Raw genomic sequence first — 13,269 nt, 5'->3', positions numbered from 1 at the left:
ACATATTATTTTTTTCTTTCCTTTCTTTATCTTTCCTTTTTTTTTTTTTTTTTTTTTTTTTTTCCCCCCGAGGAATGTATTCTACTCTCATAAGAACTCATACTACTATTTATTTAAGTATTTTAGTGAAAGGCTTCTTTAATACTGGATTTTTCTAAAGCTGATGTTGTAGCCAGTGGAAACTTTCAACCACTTTAAGAATAATTTTGTTAAAAAATCCATCTAAAGTGACACAATGAAGTCAATTTTGCTGAAAGTAGCAAAAGACCATTTAAATCCTTTTTTCTACTTACATATTCCTGCTCAACAGTTCCAGTTAGGCCTAAGTATTAAATAAACACAAGTGCTTTCCCACTGGCACTCTGCAGAGCATAACTTTAGACCTGTTCTTATGCAAATTCTGCCTTTTATAAGTTAGGAAGGGGGACATCTGAGAATGGATCTTGATAACACACAGGAGTGTGTATTTGTGCTCGTAAAAGATACAGCATAAGCTGTTAATCTTATTCAATTTAAATAAAACCCTATACATTTCTGCTTTATTCTAGCATAAACAAAGTAATTTAAAACAGGTGGCTTAGAATGTGAGGTGTACGGACAAAATAAGATTATTACTATATAAATGTAGCTTTTGGGCATTTGACAAATTAAAGGGCCTGGCTTATGTAAACATAGGCAAAATAACTATACATGTAAGTATTTACTCTTATTAATAAATGCATCACATCTGGTTAACTCTAATTTTCATGCAGCAAAATGTAGCAATGGTACAGATGAAGGTGGGATAGGGACAATGCATACTGTGTTGAGGCTCAGAAATTAATTTGATAAACAAAGTAAAAGAGGAGAAAGAGTGAGATTTGCATGTTGAATATTTTCAGTTTAAGGCATAGAATTTTTCAAGAAATTAATGCAGACATTGGTTAGCGAGTAGCATGCATGAAATTCTTCTGACATCCAGAAGATGTTGGCCTAGGGTTACTAGCTTGAACAGAAAAAATGCCCATAAGGAGTCACCTTCTCGACATATACATGGAAATCAGTGAAAGATATCTATATATATGCATATGGAAAGAGAAGGCTACCTAAGGCCACTGTATTGTCAGGTACATGGGAGGGAGACAACAGCATAATTAAAAGGAGAGATGGCTGGCAAGACGAAACTGACCACACAAATAGTCACTGTAAATTTGCAGCTTAGTAACTTAGTTCAAATTTCTAGTCATGAAAGATTGAGAGCACTTCACAGTGGGCTACCTTTCCTTATCTTGAAATTTACTCAAGAGGAGAGAACTCTTTGTAAATAAAAAATATTTTTCTGCATTGTCTTCCTCATATGTTTTGATGGTCTGCAGGTTCCTCTTCCATGGCCTTATGAATTGTTTTACTGTACTACACTGCTGGTGTGTGGTGGGTCAAGTTCTCAGAGGTTAGGCTGAAATTTTGTGGACACAGAGAAGAAAGGAGATGCAGAGGAAAGGTGTGACAGATTGTGAGCTGGCATATTCTGCAGTGAACTGTCTTTACTGAGAAGGCTTCAATCCAAGTACAATAATGAATTTAGGGGCTGGGTTTGCATTTATGTAAAATCAACTGTCATCATTCCAGAAGGTTAAAGGAGCCTTGAAGGGAGTACAAATGTAATTTATGCCCAACTAAAAACCTTAGAGTATGCAGGAGCTTTTAAAAATGGTATCTACATAACTGGAAAACCTGGCCCTTGGTATACAACTGCTAATTTAATCTGTGAAGTTGTACTTTAGTTGGTGAAAAAAGCAAAACAATCTACGCCTTCTGTCTGTAAGTGTTCCTGAGTATCTAAATAGGAGGATTTAATTGAAATTGACTATTCTGCACAAAAATAACCCTTCTTGGTGTCATAAGCAAAAAATCTGCAAAACCAAAAAAACACTAACAGAAGAGATCCTGGGGTCTGGGACTTCCAAATGGCCTTATTTAGACCCTCTTCTTTATTGTTCTGGAGTTTTCTGTACTATGACTGCTACATACTTTGAGGGTATAATCATCATCTTTCAGCTGGATAGATTTATTTGTCATTTCCTCACGTTAGGAAAAACATATCTATAAAAGATATATCAAACCTTCTTCTGAAAAGTAGACTTTTCAAAGCAGTTTCTGTGTTAGATGGTTCATAATTGTAGAGTAATGGAACAATATCATAACAAGAGCTTTATGACTGTCCCTTTCTTTTTGCCCAGCCCCTTCAATAATGGGTTCTCTTTGGGCAATCTTGGGCAGCAAAAAAGAGGAGAGCTAAATATTTTGAACATTTTCCATCCTTGCTGAAATCTACAATCTATAAATAAGCCAAGCTTCTGCCTTCAATCTGAGAGCTCTCAGTGCATGGCTTTGAAAGTTTTTAATGTGGTGGGTCTGGGAAACAGCATAACAGAGTCTTGAAACCTTTCAGACATGCATTTTGCTGTGAGTCGGATTCAGTCAATTTTGCATCAGCTTCATGTGTTGTAGTAATATTCAAAACAATACTGTACATGTTTTCAGACAATTTCAAACTTTGATAATCCTCCTTTGTATTTAACTCCTTATGCAGATTAATGGCAGTTTTCTTTGGGAAAAAAGGCACTCAAGGATTACATACCTTTCCCAGGTGTTCCTGCTTTTGTTTAATTTTGTATCAAAAGTACTGTGAGAGAAGTAGTACTAGAAAAAGCTTTTGGCAGTAAGAAAGCACTTTGTGATTTTTTTGTGTTGTTTTCCTCTCTTCTCTTATAACTGCAAAGTACATAAATCACATTTCCTTTACAGGCAGTTCAACTGGCTATTTTCTTTTATTCAATTGCATATTTCTGAAATACTGAGTTACACAAAGCTATGCCAGAGTACTAGAAAACATTCTGTGGACCAAGGTAACATTGTGCTTTATTTGTCACTGAAGAAATTAAGTATTAACATGATTTTCTCTCATAGAATCATACCACAGAATCATAGAATGGCCTGGATTGAATGTGACTTTAAAGATCATTTAGCACCAATCCCAGCGGTGTAGATGGGGACACCTTTCACTACACCGGATTGTGCAAAGCCTCATCTTATCTTGCTTAGAACATTTTCAGGAATGGGGCATCCACAACTTCTCTGAGCAACCTTTTCCAGTGCTTCACCACCTCACAGATGTGATATTTCTTCCTGATATTTAACTTAAATCTACTCTCTTTCAGTTTAAAGCCATTTGCCCTCGTCCTATCACCACATGCCCTTATAAAACGTCTCTGTTTTCTTGTAGGCTCCCTTCATGTACTGGAAGTCTACAATTAGGTCACCCTGAATACTTGTCATTTCCAAGCTGAACAATATCAATTCCCTCAGCCTTTCCTCATAAGAGAGGTGTTCCATCCCTCTAATGATCTTCATGGCTCTTCTCTCGAATCTTTTCAACAGGTCGATGTTCTCCCTGTGTGGAGGACCCAAGAGCTAGACCCCAGAGTGTTTCAGGTAGGGTCTCACCAGAGCAGAGAAGAAGGGCAAAACCACCTCTCTTGCCCTGTGGGCCACACTGCTTCTGATGCAGCCCAGGATACAATTGGTTTTCTGGGCTGCAAGTGCACATTGTTGGCTTATGTCCAGTCTCTCACCCACCAGCACCCCCAAGTCCTGATACTGGGGATTTCCCCCACCCAAGTGCAGCACTGTGCACTTGGTCTTGTGAATCCTCATGAGGTTCCCATAGGCCCACTTCTGGAGCCTGTCTGGGTCCCTCTGGATGCTATCCCATCATTCAGGTGTGTCAACTCAACTGCACCACTCAGTGTGGTGTCATCCGCAAATTTTCTGGGAGCGCGCTCTATCCCTTTGTCTATGTCATTAATGAAGGGACAATATATGTCCCTGAGGGACAGCACTTGTCAGTGATGTCTGTTGGGACTCTCAGCTGTTGGCCACTACCCTCAATGTGACTGTCCAGCCAATTCCTTATCCACCTAGCAGTCCACCAATCAAATTCTTCATTCTCCAGTTTAGAGAGAAGAATGTTGTAAAGGACTGTCAAAAACTTTACAGAAAGACAAATAAAAGACATCTGGATCCCTTCCCTTGTCCACTGATGCAGTCACTCCATCACAGAAGGCCACCAGGCTGGTCAGGCAGGACTTACCCTTGGTGAAGCCCTGCTGGCTGTCCCAAATCACCTGTCCTCCCTTTGCCTTAGCATAGCTTATAGGAGGATCTATTCCATGATCTTCCCAGGTGCAAAGGTGAAGCTGACAGGTCAGTAGTTCTCAGGGTCCTCCTTTTTACCTTTTTTAAAGATGAGTACAGTGTTTCCCCTTTTCCAGTCACCCAGAACTTCACCTGACTGCCACAAATTTTCAAATATCATGCATTTGTACAATTGCTACCATAATCAATATAAGTTTAAATTGTTTCAATTTATAACAATACTCAGTAAAAATTAGAATGTATTTAGCATATATATGTTGAAAAGCACATTATTAAACCTTTAATATCAAACCAGCGCATTTCTCTGTTAGAATTTAGAGAGATGCAGGTATTTATATATCCCATTCTTAACGAAAATATGTTTTTGAAAAATAGTTTTCAATACATTTTTTCACTGAGAGTTATGCAACTTGAAACATTATATTTTATGATTTTTTAAAATTCCACAACAAATAAAACATTATTTCAATGTCTCGTCCCAAAGAAACCCAAGAATAGCAAAAAAAAATTAATTAGAAATCCTCTAAAATGATTTTGTCAAATAGTTCAACTAGTTTGCACAGAGTTTACTGCAGAGTTTAGTAGCATTATCATGGCACTGTAGGCAGGTGGAAATTCTGATCTTGGACTCATCAGGGTCAGAAGTGCTTTTCAGATTATCAATCTTTACCACAGATGACTTTCTGTTCAGGTGCCAGGTAATCATCCCTTGTCCTCTCTGAGTGCACACATGTTCATAAACACATCCATTCATCACCTTATGTTTATGTGAAATTAATAAAAGTTTGGAGTAGTTCCTTTATGGTAACCCTGCATGAAATATTACTTGCAATAGAGTCTGACGCAAAGAATAAAATAAGTCTGTATTTGGGACTATTAATTCTAGCATAAAGAGTGAATTGATTCTAGTTTCCTTAAGAATAGTTATAGTCAATCTTTCAGTTTTAAACTGAAACTAAGAGAAACATGTCTCTCTGTTTCCTCAAAATCTCACCATAGATGCAATATACACAGGAAATAGAAGGAAAAATAGTTTGGAATGAATAAAAAAATGCAGTTCTTTTTCCAAGAATTTCAAGAATCATAAAGAGATTGAGTTCATCTTATTAAAATGCATTGCCACAGACTTGGCAGGCTGCCTCTTATTTTTGTGTCTCATTCAGTCTTCAAAGCATGCTTTGTGGTTTTTGCTATTTTGTGATGAGCTGTTATATGCAGGTCCGTGGTGATAAACCCTATAAGTATTGCCTGATGGATTACAGTTTGCAAACAATTTCCCCTGTTAAAGTCCATTTGGCTTGACTAAAGATAAGACATCAGTGTCTCAGGGTATATTTTCTCCAAGATATGTTGCTATTTAATTAAATCTTTTTCAACTTCTTTCACATGTGAAATATGAGCTTCCTGGTATTAAAAAGGAGAGATAGCAGAGAGAGAAAGCATCTTCCTGTAATTACAGGGCATAAACCCTGTCAGAGAAAAGACAGAGGCTTCTCATTACATCGCTTTTCCTTTCCTGCATAACTATCTTTTTGCAGTCTTTTTCTGTCTTACTGATACCTATCAAATATCATGGACACATTTTTTTCTACCTGCATAGCGTTCAAGTAAAATGTGGGTCCCATAAGACAGGTTTAAATGATTCAGGAGGCATGTCATGTTGAGCAAAAGATCACAGGTGAGATAAGGCAGTCAGTGCATGTACAATAAAGCCAAAGTATTAGTCTTGCTGGACAGATGAAGGTCAACTACACAACATCTGATGCCAAACCTACTATGTGCTTGCAGCTGGGAACCAAGTGTGTGCTTAAGTGACTTTGAGCCCAGGTGTGGGCTGTACTAGTATTAAAGACACCCTTACGTGGCAGTGAATATAAACGAGACCCTCTTGGGATGCTGGAAAATGGAGAGTCCTTTATTAATGGCTGAACAAGTTCTTATGTTTGAAAAAGGTGCGGTAACAAAAAGTGGGGGGGCCAGTGCAGTCCTGTCCAATCACTTTGAACTTCCTTCTGGGACACTTCTAGTTGGTCATCTTTTCGTGGGCTTCCATCAGAACTTCATCTCCCACCGTACACCGTGACCATTATGCAAACAAGCATCCCATATTAACTCACTCATAACCCCACACCCTTACATGGTAATTTGAACATCCTTTTATTTGAACTTCATCCTGCTCAGCCTTCAAAACTTTTCTTTCAATAGGAATGTGGGGGATTTTTGAAACTCAATGGCCTTTGTTCCAGTCTGACTCATGTGGGAATGTGCGCACTCCACTCTGCACTGGTGCAGCCTCACCTTGAATATTATGTGCAGTTTTGGGCACCTCAATATAAGAAAGATATTAAGCTGTTAGAGAGTGTCCGAAGGAGGGCAAGGAAGATGGTGAAGGGCCTTGAAGGGAAGCTGTGTGAGGAGTGGCTGAGGTCACTTGGTCTGTTCAGCCTGGAGAAAAAGAGACTGAGGGGAGACCTCATTGCAGTTACAACTTCCTTGTGAGGGAAAGAGGAGGGACAGGCATTGATCTCTTCTGTGTGGTGAGCAGTGACAGTACCCAGGGGAATGGCCTGAAGCTGAGTCAGGGGAGATTTAGTCTTTATCTTAGAAAGAGGTTCTTCCCCCAGAGGGTGTTTGTGCACTGTAACAGGTTCCCCCAAGGAAGTCGTCCCAGGATCAAACCTGAGGGAGTTCACAAAGTGTTTGGACAACACTCTCAGGTACATGGTGTGACTGGACTCAATGATACTTGTGGGTCCCTTCCAAGTTAGCATATTCTGTGGTTCTGTGATTCTATGTTCAATACTCTTGAAGTAGTTGTTGCCAAGATATATACATGTGGGTAAAAAGACTGGAAGAAGAGAGTATTGGCGAGGAAAGAAGAAGGGTATTCCATTTGAATAAGAAATTGAATATAACATCCTTTGCCTTGTGCTGTTTTATAACTTTTTTGATGAATGGAAAAGAGTACCTCTGAGACATATTTTTTCTTCAAGGAGGATTAAAACCTGCAGACACTTTTTTCCTGCTTTCTAAAGTCTGTTTTTAATGGGAAATTGATATTCTTGAAATACAGATTTAAACTGTAAATAGCAAATTGTGATTTTGCAAACCTTTTGTTCATTCCATCTTCTGTAATGTCACATAAGCTTACACTGATCTTCAGCAGGACTCTGTAGGAAGATTTGCTGAAATGTTGTATAGGCTTACATGACTATGTAGGTATTGCCTATGCTTCAAGAAAGGTACATCTGGCTAGATGTGTATGTGCATTACTTCAGGGTATGAATCCATTTAAGTACCTCTTACCATGCTTATTTTTCTTACTGATCTGTACTTTAGCTTTTCATAAATTGTTTTATCTTCCCTGAAGAAGACTGGAAAATAGATTTACCAGAGATCCAGAACCTGAGAGTTACAAGCCTCAGTGTCATAAACCAGAAGTTTTCCCGGGTCTCATGGGATGTGATAGTTACTGAGGGTCTCACCTAAAAAAGTGCTGAATGAGGTACATGCTTTAGGACTAGGAAGCTGTGCTCTATGATGAAAATCTCTACCAGGCATCCTCACATGGATGGGCTGCATGACTTTCCTGGCGATTCCTAGGCCATCCTACAACTCTGTGGCTGCCCCTTCCCAGCATGTATGTTGGCATCTTGCTGCATGCTGTCATCATGAAGCAAGCTAGCCTCCTGAGAGCATACACATTCTTTGCAGGTCGGAAACATCTGTAAAACACAGTGAACCTGTATTGTTATTTTTCTTTATTAGTGTTGTTGCTCTGTGATCCTGTTGAAATAAGGATACCCACTGTGCTCAAAGCAGGCTGTTCTCATGCTGTAAACAGGAAACACAAGTAAATGGGGAGAAAAATATCTGAGCAGATGGAAAGTTTTGATTTGGAGAGATTCATACACCTGTCCAAGGCTCATGAATGAATGTCCTGATACTACTTACAGCTTGATGTCTTTTACTTTTGGTGGACACACACTGAATCCTACAGAAGCAGTTGATTTCAGTACCCAACCAGCTAAAGCTGGATTTCTTTCTTACCAATATATAAACAACTTCACAGTGCTACAAATATAGTATAAAAATGTACTTACATGTCTATATATGCAGCTATACATACAGATAGATATATATAGTGATTACAGTGAATATTTAAAGAACCAAAATATTACTGGTCACAGAATGGAAAATTTATCATAGTCTAAGCCTTGGAACATGCCAGACTTGATATTTTCAGAAGCATTTCTAAGTGCTGAGAAACTTTCTTAACTCAGTGGATTTTTTCCTGCCAGTCAGCTGCTAAGACACTGGATTGTTGTTTCTTTCTGACCTGTTCTTTTAGTTCTTTTCCTCTTGTCCTGTCATACTTTGACATTCATAAAAAGGAAACTCTCTGTCCAAATCAGTGATTATACATAAAAAAGGAATCATGGCCTGTCAGGAAAATGACATTCTCTTTTCCTTATCCCATTTTATATATGAAGAGGGTTTTTTCAGGCCTATTTCACATATTAGTTTTTTTTATTATATTGAAAGATATTTTGCACTTAGTGGTTTTCAATTGAAGATTGTATAGTGGTTTGGAAGCATATAGAAATTCATAATCCCTGTTATGTAACATCTGAGACAAATGGGCTAGAAATAATTTAAACCAAGAGCAGGGGCAAATTTCCAAGTATTTTGTTCAGTAGCAGAAGGGACTTGATAGAAGAATATTCAGAAATACATGAGCTGTTTTTGACAGAAGAATTCAGGCAGATACTTCAAAGCATCCAGGTCTGAGTAATGAATGTGTTATCCTGACACCTTCCCTTCCTGTCTCCTCCTGTGCATCCCTCATGTGCACCTTAATCTCTCAAAACAAGAAACCGATAATTCCTGACCTTTCCAAGGTCCCCTGTATTTCCTGGGCTGTTGATATGAGGCAAGAGGGTCAAACACCCATCCCACAGTTAGAATGATAGTGTCAGTCAATGTGAAATGGTTCTATCAGAGCCAAGTATTTCACCATCCTTTGTGATTTAAAAAAAAAAGTGATTTTTCCTTCCTCTCTTTCCATCTAACAGCTAAAGCTTTGACTGTGCATCAACAATAGGTTTGTGAGCCTGTTAGCACTGTTTAGTTACCAAGTAAACACAAGGGCCATGCTCACACTGAGCTACCACGTGTGCATGGCTCAACGCTGTACACAGATGTAACTTCCTATAGAAAACTGAAGCCTGAAAGAGAAAAAGAATGGGTAAACACCACAAGTGGCTGGTTGATGAATTTTCAGATTTGTTAATGGATCTTAAGAGTCTGAAACAGAGGCCAGGACAGTCTCCCAGTTGCACAGTTGAAAATAATAGTGAACCAGCTTGGTCTGATGTATAGCCCTTGATGGTGACTCTATATGTAGCTAGGGTCCTTGAGATCTCATCCAGGATTTTGCCCTATTGATTTTAATGCCAGTGATGACCCTAAAAGAAGGACAAAATGTACAGACACAACCATATTTTAAAAATTCTTCCTCTACAAACACCTACACAAATACATAAATAATTTTCTTAAGTGTGTCTTCTGTGCCTTTGTCCTGCTCAGTCAGGGGTCTGGTTAATAATACTGTGTAAATACAAGACTGTGATTCTTTGATATTGAAAGGATGTTATGGCTTTCTTTCACTGGATTTTTTTTTTCAGTGTCTTAATTACCGTAAATTAGAATAATTAGAGTGAAAAAATTTGAACCCTACAACTCCTTATGGTTTTATGCCACTTTTCAGAATGATAATGAATATTAATGTAAGTCATTGATATATTCTTACTACCTTTTACTCCTTATAGACAACTTTCCATGTCACAGTTTTGCTCTACATAGAATTCTGTGCATTCATTACTAAGAACAATAAATGTAATATTCCAGCTGAGCAAAGAAAATTAAGCTTTTGGTGAACCATATTACAGATAAAAATTAGCAATGGACAATTTCCTAATAATGAGTGTCTATGATAACATAAAATGAATTTCGCTTCTGTAAAACCTCTCACACATAAATGTATAGTTTTTTAGTCACAGTTCAATAAACCAAAATAAACTAAAGCAAAATGGAGTGTGTTCAAAGTTTAATGCCCATACAAAGGAGCTATACATTGCAAGAGTTATCATAGGAGCTGATCGTTTTTGTCCTTTTTCTGTTTAGGATTTGATTTTATTTCTTTCAATTAAAAGCATATGCACTGTCTGCAATAGTTCTCTTCTAGTTTCATTACCGGATCACTATCGTTGCTGAATGTCCTCTAGAATATGTAACGTGACTAACAATCTGTCACCTGAGATCAGCTTTCTATCTCGCTCTTTCCTGAAGGAGAGTAATTGTGTTCATAATACTGTTATATTGATAAGATTTCCTCCCTCACCATCTCTATTAGCACACACATTTTTCTGCATGTTTGTGTTAAAAGAGTTGTGTGTAATTTTGCTACTGCAACAAAATGTGGGAGGTTATGTGGTAGCTCTGTGGCTATTTGTAGAAGATGTTGGCATGGTCTTTTATCCCTCATTTAAAGGGATTTTTTTCCCAGTGAATGTCCCAATCATATTTCAGTCATTTACCCAAGAGGTAAATAAGTAAAATAAAAATATGAAAGGGGAGTTGTAATAACCCCTTATAAAGGATAAAGGGAAAAGAAAGAAGCCCAAGAAGCTGGTTTATTTCCCCAGTGCACTTCAGTAACAGTGCCTTAAAAGCGCAGAGATGTGTCTGTGCCAGGGGAGCTTTAATGGTATTTCTCAGATGTCATAAAAAATTGCAGGAACACAGTGCCAAATTCTTGTATGTAGGCCATTAAACTATGGCTGAGTCCAAACAAGTATCTCAGAAACCTCTAAGCCACATGATTTGCTTACAGCCTCATAAGAAGAAATTGCAAAAAAAAAGGATATAATATGCCAAAAATTTTCCTTTTCATACCTTATCATTAACAGAACAGCAAGAAGACACCCAAAGTAAAAATCTGATGGCCTGTTTAAATCTAGATTTAAATCTAGCTTTGGAACTCATTCCATAAACTTTACTACCAGATAAATCACAAGTGGATTCTAAAACTAGACAATCACGTAATAGTGAAAACCTGTCTGATAAAATAAGGAAAGGAGGGGAAATATAAGCTGAACTTCTTTGTAGAATAAGCCTGTCACTAAGTGACTGGGCTTAGCAACAAATACCATTTGAACCACTATTATTTTATATTGGGTATGGCACCATTCTTTCAGACACCTATTATTTGGACTGCTGTGGAAAAAAACATGTGAATGAATGGATAATCACTATATCTCCATAGAGCTGATATGTTTTGTTATTTTCTGTGCAAGCAAAAAAAAAGTCCTAAATTTAAGCTGGAATGTGAGGGAAGACTGTTTTAGTCTTCTGTTGTAGATGAATTTGGACTTCTTTCTTTGTATTCATGATAACGTTTGTTAACTCGACACAAAATTTTATTGGAAAGCTCATGGAATTTATATAAGATCTAGTCACAAAGTAGGAAGAGGTCAATGGATTTGCAAGGTTAAAAATAGTTTTTCCTTTGCATGTTGGATAGATGAGAGAGGTCTTTCTTTTTAGTATGTGAAATATTACTGGAAATGCACTCAGCTGAAAGAGCAAACACATTTCAGTTGGAAAGTGGGGAATGGAAGGTTAAATACAGAGTTGGTTTCTGAGTCAATGTCCAGAAGACTGTGGGCTCTAACATGGCATTTTTAGAGCCATGAGAAACTTTGCAAGCCCTGTGGAGTACAGTAATAGGGATTTGTAGATTGGGTTTATGTTTTTGAACAGCTGCCTGGTATACTTTGACTTCAGATGGTAAATGCTATCATGGCAGGAAATCCAGGAAAGAATGGCAAAGGTTGGCCTACTCTAAATTTAATCTGTGACTACTTGAGCCAGGATTTTGAGACATTTGTGTTAACTATTCTCAGGGCTCTTGTCAGTCAGGAGCTAATAAGGGTATGCAGAACTAGTGTCCTCCAATGAGACACCTCTGTATGGCAGTTCAAATCAATTTTGGGGCCATATAAAGAGCATATGGATACTTTATGTACTATAGCAGATGGTAATTATGATTGGCATCACTCTTGCCCTTTAAACAACATCAAAACAATGACTACTCTCCTTACTCCCTGCTCATTTGCAGAACATCTGTTCCAATAAAATATGCTGTTACTTCAGCTACAATGGCTAGTTTTAACATAATAGGCTACCTCCTATTAGTCAAGTGGTGTTACAACACTTAAAGAAAAGAGTTTCTAGACATAAAACCACAATCCATGTAACAGTTACTCATATTTTAAATAAGACTAATCTCACTATCTATTTTTGGTGTCAGTCTTCAGACCTGACTACCCAAAGACACTTCTGAGCATGGGAAGGCCGAAAATGTGCAACATGTGAATTCAAAGAAAGCACCAAATTCTAGGACTCCTACAATAAGGTAGGTTTGGCCTTAGTTTATGCTGATGTTCAAGAATAAAATGAGCTTGAAAAGCTCAAAAAGAATAGGAGGGACATGGGTACGGGCAATGCAGTGTTCCAGCACTGCATATATCTCTGGTTAACTACAGGAGATGAGCTGTGCACCCTTTTTCTCACTTGTGTGAGTTTTAGTTATATACCATTGTGATATTAGACTGAGTATAGATAGTCATTACTGTATAAACAGAAGTGCCAGCAGAGATTTTCTAGAAGCAGTAGGTTTGGGGCATGAATGATGGTGTTATACATTCTTGTCTGTGCTTTTAATCCTGCCTGGATGTTTAGGCTGGGCACTACTGTCTGGGCTGTGTTTTGTAAAGGTTGCCTGGGTCTCATCAGGATGAGAGACACCTGATGCAGGAAGGCATGAAAAGCCAGTACAACAAAAAATCCATGTGCATAGACATGTGGTTCTGCTGAGAATTACTATCCAGTGAGTGCATGTGACATGGTAAGAGGAGGCTATGCTATTTCCTGAGACTTTGTTTCTGCCTCTCTTTACTTCCAAAGTTGCCTTATGTACGCCTTGTTGTACAAAATGATCACTGTCAT

General features: G+C 38.0%; 1 long non-coding RNA gene across 1 annotated transcript in view; it reads left to right on the top strand.

The window, feature by feature from the left end:
* LOC108498072 overlaps nucleotides 1-12,618 on the top strand; it is a 22,427-nt gene extending 9,809 nt beyond the window's left edge. Inside the window, exon 3 of the long non-coding RNA XR_001875057.1 lies at nucleotides 12,572-12,618. This is a non-coding gene — a long non-coding RNA (uncharacterized LOC108498072). The remainder of the gene's footprint in view (nucleotides 1-12,571) is intronic.
* The last annotated feature ends 651 nt before the right edge of the window (nucleotides 12,619-13,269 follow it).

The sequence above is a fragment of the Lepidothrix coronata genome, unplaced genomic scaffold (genome assembly GCF_001604755.1).
Source record: "Lepidothrix coronata isolate B3197 unplaced genomic scaffold, Lepidothrix_coronata-1.0 Scaffold55, whole genome shotgun sequence".
In the NCBI taxonomy this organism is placed as follows: Eukaryota; Metazoa; Chordata; class Aves; order Passeriformes; family Pipridae; genus Lepidothrix; species Lepidothrix coronata.
The sequence above is the reverse complement of the archived record's forward strand: the minus strand, read 5'-3'. Positions and strand labels throughout refer to the sequence as shown.